This window comes from Stylophora pistillata, chromosome 2 (genome assembly GCF_964205215.1).
Source record: "Stylophora pistillata chromosome 2, jaStyPist1.2, whole genome shotgun sequence".
NCBI lineage: Eukaryota > Metazoa > Cnidaria > Anthozoa > Scleractinia > Pocilloporidae > Stylophora > Stylophora pistillata.
The window spans coordinates 22,330,988-22,344,434 of record NC_142520.1 but is presented as its reverse complement, the minus strand read 5'-3'; the positions used below and the strand labels follow the sequence as shown (position 1 = coordinate 22,344,434).

The following is a 13,447-nucleotide window of genomic DNA, read 5'->3' as shown; positions in this document are numbered from 1 at the left end:
CAAATTGCAGAATCGCTAGGCTTATTTCTAGCGCGAGGTCGAGGTCGTTGGCCGAGGGTGATACTCAACAAACAGGGCGCAGTTTGTCCAAAAGGCTTACCGAAATTTTATTTGTCGAGTAAACGTCGCTCACCGTTTTATAACGAACAAATAGTTAGGGATAATTGAATTCAGGTATTAAATAAGTGAAAGTTCCATCAATTAATTCAAATGTAAACAAATACCCTTTTAACTTCCAGAAATACTTTCTGTTTTACTTTTTGTTGAGGTTCTTGGCAGTATTATAGAATTAAAAACAGCATCCTTTTGTATGAAAAATCTCTTAAGGTTTTTGTTTGTTTGCGCGTTTGAATGTTTGTTTTTATCTCTTATTGGTTCGCTGGTGAAGCTTATTTTCCCTGCGTGACAGGCATGTCACGACGGCGACTGATGAATTAAAGCGCGAAACGTATACGTAAAAGTTTGACTGAGGAGAGTTTTTTCTTTTTCTTTTTTTTAAGATGATTCTAGCTAACCAAGAGTTAATTAAGACATCAAATTTTTTAGCGTTAAATTCCTATAAATCAACATAGGTTACGCTTTGCACCCAATGTGGCCATTTTTAAAGCATTTTAGAATACATGGTACGCTGCAGTTCATAACATAGGGGTAGTGATGTAAATGATAATGGTAATGATAATTATTCAAACTCAATCCGCCGTTGGTTTAATTTTTTTGTTTTATCGAAGGGGTGACGGAGGTAGAAAAAATATTTTCAACCATAGGAAAATATCTTTTATATCCAGGTTTGAGATCTGTTTTAAAAAAATAAAAACAGCTTAATGATACAGAAATATTTGATGTGGAAAATGTGTGCGTCAATGATGGGATAATCTGTGTTTATAAATTGAGTACTGGTGCGAAAAAATTAAAATTTCGGTTACTGAATAATGGCCATCTTTTAGTATGGTCTTTAGGGATCAATTTGGGTCAAAAAGTCTTAATTTGCACTTGTCCAGTCATTCCAGTTATTTTTCCGTGCAGTCATCAGCGCTTCCTTCGAAACTAAAGTAAATTCTCTTTTCTATGTTTGTTAGACGCATGTCTTTAACAAATTACGTGAAGGAAATTCTTGTCTTAACTTTGAATTTATTCCTAAAAACTGTAATTAAAAAACAGATGTAAAAACCTTAACTTTTCTGTGGATTAATTTTCTGCTGCTTACGGGGATAAATTCGATCGGGCAAAGTGTAAAAGTGAAAAGGAACCATCAATTTTCAGGTACTTAATGTAGTAGCTTTGCTGCTTTCCCTTCTTCCCTTTGTAGTTAAACATTTTTTCCCTCATGCGGTAAAAATATTTTATTCGTTCTGTGTATCGCAAAATAACTTCATTGCCGCTACAGATGTCGATCCTGTTGATGATGTTGTGTCTGTTTTGTATTCTAACCGAATATTTATTCTACACCCTCTATCTCTGAAAGGTATAGTTTGTTATACGATCCGTTTTATTTAACTCTACAATGTATTTGCTGCGACTTAGTTTTAGAACAAAGGATAACGAAATGAGTGCAACATGGCACTTCTGTAAAACTGATCAAAATTTAATTTTTCTTCGCGAACATTACCACAATGATGCGTAAATTACTGACGAGAAACAAGCACAACAATCAACTCGTTAAAGTGTCCAAATGCGCATGGGGATTTAGTTATAAGATCGTAATACTCAGGAAAAATTCTAAGTGAGAGCCTATTCTTTGTATTGGTGTTTTGCATTCAAAAACATAACTACAAAAGAAAATAAAAAGGAGAATTTGGCGGTTAGTTTCTAAGAATTTGAAAGTCAAATGACAACTGTAGCAGAAACAAGAGGTCAGTTTGTGGACGACTGGATTTGTTGAAATTTTCCAAACATCCTAAATGCAACACTATATTTCCTGCTCAAAAGGCACAAAACGCCAGGCGGAAACTGAGAAGCAGTTCGTTTGTAATTACATTCTCTCCTTTATAAATATACTTGACAGCTTGAAAAAAATGTTTTCAAATTTAATTTGAATTTCAATTCTAAATGCTAAACAGTCTTTCAATATTCAGAGTAGCACTAAATATTAATATCTCATTTCTCATTTTATTGGCAACGTTTGCATTTTTTTCTTCAAGATCAATTAAAAGAAAAGAAGCTAAGAACAAAAAAACTTGTATTGACCATGTGCTGATTAGCGAGGAATACACAGTAGTTACCAGATCATAATAGATTCTTGTACTTTATAAGCGTTCATTTTAAAACTCTACAATAATTATATTCAACAATACCAATACTTTTTCAGGGAAGAAGGTATATTGGAAGAAACCAGATTCAATAATACATTTTTGAAAGCATCGTGCTGAAAGGGAAGGATTTTGGTCCCGATTGACGCGTTGGATCTAACAGAACAGAAGATTAAATCTTTTATATTTATTTCCAAAACATCAAACATTCTCAGAATTGGCCAAAGCAAACTTCTTTTCACCATGGATATTACGTCTCTTTACACTGTCATTCCTAAAGGCGAAGGCCTTCTGGCCCTTAAACATTTTTTTGATCAACGTACTGATAAGGAACCTAACTCTGAAACACTACTACGCTTAGCCGAACTAGTGCTCACACTCAATTGTTTTTCATTCGGAAACAACTTCTTCAAACAAATCAATGGTGTAGCCATGGGCACCAAAATGGGACCTAACTATGCCAATCTTTTTATAGGTTTTGTCGAACATCAATTTTTCAGCCATTACAACGGGTCCAAACCTGAACTCTACGGTCGCTACATTAACGACTGTATCGGCGCTACCTCCTCTACCAGACAGGAGCTCACTCAATTCATAACCGCGGTCAATTCTTTTCACCCGGCCCTGAAATATACCTGGGAAATTTCTGACAACTCTTTATCCTTTTTAAGACATCAAAGTTTCAATTGAAGGTAACGGTTTATGCACTAGTGCGTATTACAAACCTATAGACTCGCATAATTACTTGTTATGTTCGTCTTCGCGTCTATCTCACGTTAAGAATTCCATTCCTTTTTCTCAGTTTCTTAGACTTCGTCGTTTATGTAGTGATGACTCTGATTTCCACCACAAATCAGAGACAATGTACCAGTTTTTCGATAAACGTGGTTACCCTGTTTCTGTCGTTCAAGCGGGTTACCACCGCGCCCAACTTATTGATCGACATTCAGTACTACAAACGTCGCATAAGGAAGATTCCGACCGCATTCCATTCACTCTCACGTTTCACCCTCACAACCACTCGGTTAAATCAATCATTCTTAAAAACTTTAAATTACTTCAAAACGATCCAGAGACCAGCACTATCTTTTCGCAGCCTCCGCTCGTTTCATTCAAACGCGACAAAAACATAGGCAGTTTTTTGGTCAGAAGTTCTTTTCAGACTAATGACCAACCAGGCACTTTTAAATGCGCTTGTGCACGATGCAAAATGCGGTCTTTCATTCACAACACTCATAAAATATCGGGACCTAAACGATCCATTAAGATCACCGATCACTTCACGTGCACCTCCGCCAATGTAATCTATTGCATAACTTGCACTTATTGCAAAAAGATATACATCGGCGAAAGAGACAGAAGACTAAGTGATCGATTCCGAGAACACCTTCGAGACATGGAAAAGAATGACAAGGACACATCGAAACCAGTCGCTAGACATTTTAATTTACCTAATCATTCTAAGCAACATATGGCAATCTGCGGTCTTTCCTTACACTTAGGTAGCACGGAAAGCCGTAAAACTCTTGAACAAAAGCTCATCTTTCAAACCGGCAGTCTAAATCCCACAGGGATCAACGAACGCTTTTCATTCCACTAATTTATTTGTGTTTTTCTCATTGCCATGTTCCCACCAATAACGTAGCTCCATTTTCTACCTTTAAAAGCACACACAACCCACAATTCCCCTATTCGCTCCGACGAAGGGCTAATGCTCGAAACGTCACCTTTTGTAATCGTTACGGTCGCCAATTTACCATTTCAACTTTGTTGATATATCCAAATTTTTAGAATTCGATTGAAAAACAAGTATAAAAGGAATATGAGTCAGTCAGCTCATAAAAGAGAAAATATGTGCAAACATCTGCTGTTATTTGAACAAAAATGGTCATACCAGACAATTCTTCTAGAATTTTCCAGAATGATATTTTCAATATTTTGTTGGCGTGATGGCCGTGTATTTCGTATTTAATTCAAGACAGGCTTCCCAGCCTTAGGTAATGTACATTGATCAACTTATCTACATTTCTTCAAGTATTAGGACATTTCCAAGAAGGGATCTGCCGAAAACGAACAACATTCTAGCTTTTTTCATCATATTCTATATGTAAAACTAAGTATGAATAAAGCACTTAACAGGATACAATATGGAACATTCTGGGATATTCCGGAACAATGGACATGGGGAGCTAAAGAGTCGACCAAAACCGATTCTATAAGGCTCTGTTTACAAGCAAGGAGGGTAACCCTTGTGCTAGAGTTACCCTAGCAGGCGGGTCAAAGATAGCCCGGGTTTACAAGCAAAATTTCACAGGTAGGGTTACCCTACCACCCAGGACAATTTACCTATGTTTGGTAACCGCACACATCGTTATCAATGTTCAAAGGGTCTGGAAAAAAGTAAAAAGTTGTCTCGGGTAGGCGAGTTATCCCCAGCAGAGCATTACAAGGCAGCTAGGGTTACCCTGGCGCTAGGGTAACCCTAGCGCTCAGCTAAGGTTACCAAAGTACTAGGGTAACCTAGTGCTATGGTAACCTTAATACTAGGGTAACCCTAGCTGCCTTGTAAACACGTCGATGAAAAAAAGAAGAAATGTGGGAGCGTTAGGGTAACCCTCCTGCCAGGGTAACCCTAGCATTAGGGTTACCCTACCTACTTGTAAACTGGGAGTAAATTAACGTTGAAATCATCAGTACTGTTCATCAATCAGAGAGAACACTATCAATGCTTCTCTCTTTTACGCCTCTTGGACAGGTAACTCTTAAAAAGAGCCACCGGACATCGTGATTCACCAGTTGCGAAAATTTTGGGTAGTACAGATCTGAGCTGAACTCGTAAACTTCCTTGCCGTGTTTTTTTCGGGCTTTCTGCGAAGGTTACAAACTCGTTGCCGTTGTCTTATTCATTGAGTTTGAAATCCTCCACATTCATTGTATAATGCTCTTGGCAGCCACGCAAGTCGAAATGCTCAAGAAAAAAAAAAATTCTGAAAAATTCTCTGTCCTTTATAATTGAAAAAGAACAACCTTTTTTCTTTCAAATGGCGGTCAAGTGCTGCTTGCATCACTTTCAGGGACCCAGGTTCGTAATCGGTTCCGTCTTGTTTACACATGGAGTCGTAAAATCGCTCGTGTACTTTATCCAACTGCTCGGGAAGAATCATTTCCAGGTTTTTATTAAGGCTATTTTCGTCACACCACTTCTCAAAAACTCGCACCAAGTTAATTGTGCTCTTTCGCGTATTTAAATTTTCGGCCGCTTCTTTTAATTTCGTAACTTCTTTAAGGGTCACCGTCTTAGATCTCGAAGTCCTCTTGGCTCTGATCGAGAAACAAGAGATGTTACCATCGCAATTATATAATTTCACATGTGAAATTAAAAATTAACGCTTAAATTTCGCGCCAAAATTAAGGAGTAATTTGTCACCTATGATATTATGGTATAAATATTTAATGCTTGATACATTAGAATATGCCTGCCATTCATGACGGAACTGATGGAATAAAACGCTATTAAGTATTATTAGATACAAATATTATTCAATATTATTAAAATAAAAAAAAGTTCCATGGATTAGTTCAAATGTAAACTAATACTATACGTTTTAAGTTTCTGAGTTACTTTTTGCAAAGGATGAAAATTAAGTACAAGCGTTTTTTAGGTTGCGTGTGAACCACTTTGATGACGAAACATCAGCTACCACAGGTTATTTATAGACTTGAGGTCGTAGTTAATGTCTGCCTAAAAATACTGCCCGGAAAAATAAAAAAAAAAACCGAATTCGAAACGCGCATAATCATACCGGAAGTCAAGAGGCGTATAGCTTTATTGCTGCTAGAGATGTTGATGCTGTTGATGAATACCTGTTTGTTCTGCATTCCAACAAAGCTTAATACAATATTTATTCTTTACTATTTCAGCCCCGAAACGCATAATCTGTTATTAGATCCGTCTTGTTACTTCAGTTTCTATAAAATCACAGAACAGTCTACTTTATTATGTATTTCTCCGTGGTTTTCATATCAAAGAACCTGAGATGAGTGAAACTTAACGCTTCTGATCGAAATCTAGTTTCTCTCCATAAATACTGCTGCATTCAAATTAGCAAACCACTGACGAGAATCAACAACAAGAATCCCCTCCCTAAAGTGTCGAAATTATTGGACAAACACATATGGATCAGGTTTCTGATCATCGAATCTAAATTGGCATAATCAGCACAATGGGTTTCTATTTGGAAATAGTATTTTACATCCAAAGCGTAAATTTCTCGAAGAAATATAAATCATCAGCTTGTTTTTGAAACTTGAATTTGAAAGTGAGATGATAACAGGGCAGGAATAAAAAAGTTTGAAAGGTTGTGTGACTTGAAATCTTCTCCCTCTGTTTGAACTCAGAGATACATGTATAATAAATATTTTACCCCTTTTTTTTCGGTAAGTAAGAGGTGTACTTTTCATTCCTACTCTTTTTGTCGACGACAAGTCTCTTTCCCCAGGCTCGATTAATTTCAAAAACAAAAACAAAACAAAAAAACATATAATAAGCTTGATAGCCACATGCTTTGCAGAAAAGAAGACAATGAAAGAATCACTAATCATTGCATTTTATATTTTTGCATCGTTCACCACTCAATGACTATTCATGAAAACAATTGTGTCGAAAATGGATCTCATTTTGTTTTGTTTAATCTTATGTTATTTTTTTTCTAGTTTTGGGTCAGGCTTTTTTCCAAAAAAAATGGTCTTGTTCATATACATACGATAGTTTAACACTTTAAACATTTAATGTTGCGCTTCGCAAACGAGAAAAATCAACATTTTCAGAATTGAAACGAAAAAGCAAGAACAGCACAGAGGAGAAAAAGTCAGTCACATGACAGAAGAGAATATACGTGCAAACACTTTTTTTTCTTTGAGCAAAAGTAGTTGTTCCTTAATATTCTTTTAGAGTCCTCCTGTGTAATTTTTTTCAATTTTTCGGTGGCATATTGATAGTGAGTTTCGTTATAAATTCAAGATAATTAAGGCTAATTTGAATATTGGACATCCTTAAGCAGCAATTTATAAGCAAGACACAAACGTCAGTTTCTTCGGGAATTAAGACCAACCCAAGATTTCGCGCTAAACTTGAATATCTTGGTTATTAAAATATCATAATTAATAAACAAAGTCGATCTTGAGTTATTACATTTATAGTGCTACTGAAACGTAATTTTCATATCCGAGATTTTTGCAATATAATAGAGTTTGAACGCTATTTGCAAACGCTGTGTACTTTTTTTGGGCCAACGCAGAGCGGAAAGTACATTTTCAACCATTGGAAGTTGACCAGCTGGGATCAGAATTGGCGGCCATCTTGGCGCGGCCAAAACAGCCATGTGACGTCACTGGTTGTGTACTTCTGTGAAAGAAGGGTAAAAGCATGGAGTGTGGCTTGCATGTTGGGAAGCCGAAAAAGAGGATTTCGGGCAAAATGCCATCCTCGTCTTCTTCATTGGCGGCCATATCGGCATCTTGGCTATCTGCGAGAGGTTCGCCTAGATAGGGAGCAAAATTCCCGACTGATACCGAGAACGAATCTCTACCAGTCTATTTAGTTAATCGGCAACTGACGAGATCTACAAGATTAGGATCGAAACCGCGGTCTTGCCTGACCATCTACAGAAAATTTCGAAAGACATTATAACGGCAGATAGGCTACTAAACACCCCGGGCCAAAGCAATGCCATTCAGAGAATGAAGAAAACATGGAAGCCTCATACGACACTGCCACTGAAGATGATCTACCCGGCAAGTCTGAGGATAACGAACAAATCCCTCTGTACCAAATGCCTAGCAGAACATGCCCAGAATCCCTACAATATAGGGCAAGGGCCAAAATAAGAGCAGACGAGGATTTCAAAAATGAGATAAAGCAAATCCTTAACAACGCGGAGCAAGAAACAGTAAAGGCGATCATGTGCTTCTATGAACGTGAAATCGGTCGTTTAAATACCGAAATAAAGAAAACAAAACAAAACGAGCCAAAACGGCTGGAACACTGAACACTAAGAACTGTAGTACGATCGAATCAGCGCGCGTGGCGCAAGCTAAAAGCAATCAAGACAACTTAACGATCGAGACAGTCAAAAAAATAGCTATACATCTACAAAGGCGAACGATTCGAAAAAGACGCAATCCCTGATGTGCGTACTCAGTGCCACACATAAAGCAAATTCTCATGAAAAACTGGCATTTAATAGAAACACAACCACTACTGAGCGAACTATACAAAAATCCGCCGCTCGTATCTTACAAAAGAGGGCGGTCGCTCGAATACATACTCGCGAGGGCTAAACTTTGAATAGGCTACTCTAAACACACGCTGGGGAGTCGTGTAGGCATGTCAACCTCATTTTACGGCACCATCTTCCTCTTCGCTACTGGAGACAACTTCGCTTCGTTCAGAAGAAGATTCACTTGACAAAACTTCAATATCTGCCATCTCCTTCGCCCACGAATACAAACAAACCGTGAGTGAAATAAACCACGCTATCGGAGTGAACACAACCAGTGACGTCATCAATCCATTTTGCTCGGTACCAGAGCCCGGACATGGTTTTGTGGAAAACTTTTGATTTGAACGGTTAAAAAAGATATCTTTCGCCTCTTTTTGGCCAAAGCAAATTATCTCATGATGATCAGCATATTCAAAACTACAGGTTAGAGCAAAATTTTCAGATACGAAAATTTCGTTTCAGTAGCACTTTAAGTGTCCTACAAAATTCGTGGCCGGTACATAAGTAATTAAAATTGAAAAGGCGCCAGTCAAAAATTATTCGGAAGTTTAAAACTACCCAAAATTTCGGTCTTAAGTTAAATATGTTGAAAAACCTAAAAATGTTAAATTTCTTACAGATGTGAACATAGGTAATCAAAGAGGCAGCCATTCCTTACATTTTAACCTGTTGTAAGGATGCAATTTTTGCTTTAAGAGGACATGATTATCTTTAGCTGTGTATGATTGATTTTTACAACAGGCCAAAACTCTAGTCATAACTGGGTATTATTTATTTAGTTTATTTTGGTGCTTTAGCAAAAGTCGATTCATTTCTATAAAGCACATACGTTTTGACGTTATTTGCTCAACACGAGTAACGTACGTAGCTTGCGAGTAAGCCCTCATTATCAGCGCTTTGCCCTCGGGAAAGTATCAGGCCTTGAGCTTCGTGAGCGGGCGAGAGATCTGCGAGAGGTCTAGCACTAATTAGGGCCAGACCCCCAATAAACCTCATCCATTATTCTCTCATTATCACAAGTATTGAGGCAACTAATGTAGAGTGCGTGACATGTTTTGTCGAGTTCATGAACCCAAAAGGGTGTCGGGTAAAACAGAGAAAACGCATGTGCTCGAAGTTTTGGAAATAAATATAACCTTGTGTTTCATTAATCTGGTTGATTTGAGTGTGTAACATTGGCGACCCTGCCAGGACTGGACCGAAGAGGCTTATCATCGACGAAGAACTGCCTTGGGTTGTGAAGGACAAAGTAATTGGCACGCTTGATTGATTCGTCGAGCGCGAGTTGGTTGTGGTCGATTGCTGTCGACGGCGGACTGATCTTGACGTAAAGTGTCGCATTTCTTTTGTGAACGGCTGATTGCACTATTGGTGAGTACGAAAGATTATTTCTTGGAAGTATGATGGACACCGAGAGTCTGCAGATCGAAATTCAGGCCGCGTTGTGTTCCTTGAGCGAGGAAAGGCTTAAAGAAGTTTGTAGCGGGCTGAACATTACTGTACCGCCTGAGAGCAAGGGAAGGTTGGTTTTTATCCGAGCTCTAAATAAATACCTCGAAACGGAAGAATTAGATAATGAGAAGCTCAAAGTGTTGTCGTCATCTCTAAGTATGCAGGGAAAATTTGTACCGGAACAGAAAACGGAACCGCCGAAAGCTTCTGAAAATAGTAAGGCGACCGTCAAAATAGAGCAAAATCCCGCGGTGTCAATTTCAAAATTCAAACGCGACTTCAAGATTTCGGGCCAGATTGGCGACGCGTCGCAAAAGGATCGTTTGAGTTTTTCCTCGCTAGTACATCAAATTGAGAATGGGTTAAAGAACGACTATACAGAGGATGAAATCAAAGAGGCTGTGATAAAAGCGATAAATCCGGCGTTAAGCCTAAGAAGTTATTTGGAGGGTAAGGTAGATTTAACACTGGCCAAATTGAGGAGAATTATGCGTTCTCATTATCAGGAGAGAACAGCAACCGAACTATATCATCAGTTGAGCTCAACTGTCCAACAGCCAAAGGAAAAACCTCAAGAATTCTTGATCCGCCTTCTCGATTTGAAACAGAAGATCTTGTTTGCATCTCAAGAAACTGACTCGGACCTGAAATATGATCCTACCTTAGTACATGGCATGTTTGTCCATAGTTTTTCCCTTGGCCTGCAAAATGAGAATATCAAGATCGAAATGAAGCCCTACTTGGAAAAGAAATTTATAAGCGATGAAGAACTATTCGAGAAATTAAATGTGTGTTTCAGTGACGAACTGGAGCGATCACAGAAATTCGGTTCACAGCTAACCCCCAAGGTAAATACTGTTCAAAAGGGAGGGGACAAGCAGGAGACAAAGAATAATGGGGTGGAGGAAGGTCTCATGAAAGAACTAAGGGAGCTCAAGGCAGAGGTGGCCGCAGTCAAAGAGAGAGTTCGGGCCCCACTCCGGGTTCAAACCCCCCTCACACAACAGCCTATGAGACAACCCCCACGGTGTAGGACCTGCCAACAAAGTGGGAATGGATGGCCGTGCAACCATTGCTTCAGGTGTGGGGCGAGTGGCCATTATGTACGCGAGTGTAATGCCCAATTCAGCCGACGCTCTCCAGCAGAATTCCAGGGAAACGGCCAGAGGTCACGTCCATGGGACAGGGTGTGACCAGGCAAGAAAACCAGTCCCGTTACGTGCAGTGTGGAAAACAAAGCACAGACCATGTACCACTTAACCGCGGCGGAGCCTGTAAGACCAATAGATATTATTCAAAAGAATGTCAAGTAAAATACAGAGCTGTGCATAAACCAGTTTGCATGGCTATACAGGAACTTGAGAAACAGAAAGCAGCCGGAGATGATGGCCATGATTTGAACACGACGTTTCCCTGCCACCTGACGCCAAGGCAGCAGCTCGGACTGACAAAAATCGTGGGACGGAGGTGCGTGGTAAAATGCCTAATGCAGGGAAAGGAAGTGGAGGCATTATGGGATACAGGTTCCCAGGTTTGTGTTGTGTCAAGGAAGTGGCAACAAACTCACTTACCGCAGGAGGTGTTAAGAAATGTTGAAGAGTTGTTGGGAGCAGGAGAAGAGCTGAATTTGGAAGCGATGAATGGGACAAACATTCCATTTGACGGTTGGATTGAGATCGGGTTTAAGTTGGCTGGGGACGATACAACTGCTCATGAGGTGACAGTTCCAGTACTGGTGGGACAAAAGGAACAAGAATACCCAATCATTGGCTTCAATGTTATAGAAGAAATCCTCGCTCAATATGGTGGAAACCACCAAGCGGCAAGTAACATCATTCAGCAGTCATTCCCTTCAATTCATCATACTCGCATAGGTACCCTGATCAATCTGATCCAGTCAAGAACACAGGATACCGGTACTGCAGCTGTTAAAGTCGGAAAGAGAGATGTTATGCTGCCAAAAGGAGAGGCAACGACAGTTAAGTGTCAAACTCACCTCGGACCAGTTCCAGAGGGGATGCCAGTAATATTTGAGCCCAAGGAAGACAGCGAGCTCCCAGACGGACTGGAATTGGGCGAGGAACTTACTAAAATAACCCCGGGAACCTCTAGTCACGTGGCCGTCGTGGTCCAAAACAATACAGACAGAAACATCTTGTTAAAGCGCAGAACAGAATTGGGCCGGATACACCTGGTAAAGTCAGTTCTACCAATTCCAAACACTCCCGACTCGTACTCTCGAGGAGACGAGGATTCTTACCCTGAAGCTACCACGCATCCTGGTCAGGAACAAGATGGATGGGAGCCACCAGTTGACTTGAGTCAGCTAGAAGACAATGAACAATTGATCGTCCACGAAATGCTACGGCAAGAAGCTGGAGCCTTTGCAAGAAACGACGATGATGTTGGCTGCGTGGAGAACTTGGTGCTGGATATCCAGTTAAAGGACAATGAGCCAGTACAGAAGAACTATATCTCCATCCCCAAGCCACTCTATGGGGAAGTGAAAGAGTACTTAGAAGACTTGATTAATCGAAATTGGATCTGCAAGTCCCGTTCGGCTTACTCCTCACCCATGGTCTGTGTTCGCAAAAAGGATGGAAGTCTGCGACTTTGTATTGATTATCGAGAATTGAACAAGAAAACATATCCAGAACGACAGCCGATTCCCCGTATACAGGATATCTTAAATGGCCTAGGCGGCAACAGATGGTTTACAGTTCTGGACCAAGGGAAGGCCTACCACCAAGGCTTTATGACAGAAGAAAGCCGCCCCCTGACTGCATTCGTGACCCCCTGGGGATTGTATCAATGGAATAGAATACCGTTCGGGCTAATGAATGCACCGGCGGCATTCCAAAGGTGCATGAATGAATGTCTAGATGGCTTACGTGACAACATCTGTATCCCCTACCTGGATGATGTCTTGGTGTATAGTACAACCTTTGAGCAACACGTTCAGGATGTCCAACAAGTCCTGCGTCGACTGCAGGAACATGGGATAAAGTTAAAGCCATCAAAGTGCAAGCTCTTCCAACGACAAGTTAGATATTTGGGGCGGGTTGTTTCTGGCGATGGCTACTCTCTAGACCCAGAGGACACGGCCGCCGTACACAACTTGGCGAAACAAAAACCAGCAACAGTGGGTGATGTGCGTAAACTGCTGGGGTTCCTGAGTTACTACAGGCAATACATCCAGGATTTCTCACGCATAGCTAAGCGCCCGTACGATCTAATGGCTGGCCCTGATCTATTGGCTAATAATCATAAGGTAACATGGACAGAGGAACATCAGAAGCGGCTTGACATGCTGGTCGACCGACTAACTTCTCCTCCAGTGATGGCATTTCCCGACTTTACGAAGCCATTTGTACTTCACACAGACGCCTCACAAGAGGGACTTGGAGCTGTATTGTATCAAGAACAGGACGGGGAGCTCAGAGTTCTAGGTTATGCCTCTAGGACACT

General features: G+C 40.2%; 1 long non-coding RNA gene across 1 annotated transcript in view; it reads right to left on the bottom strand.

Annotated features, from left to right (window-relative positions):
• Positions 1-3,671: 3,671 nt before the first annotated feature.
• Positions 3,672-13,447, bottom strand: part of LOC148737790 (uncharacterized) — a 47,415-nt gene continuing 37,639 nt past the window's right edge. Inside the window, exon 2 of the long non-coding RNA XR_015997398.1 lies at positions 3,672-3,788. This is a non-coding gene — a long non-coding RNA (uncharacterized LOC148737790). The remainder of the gene's footprint in view (positions 3,789-13,447) is intronic.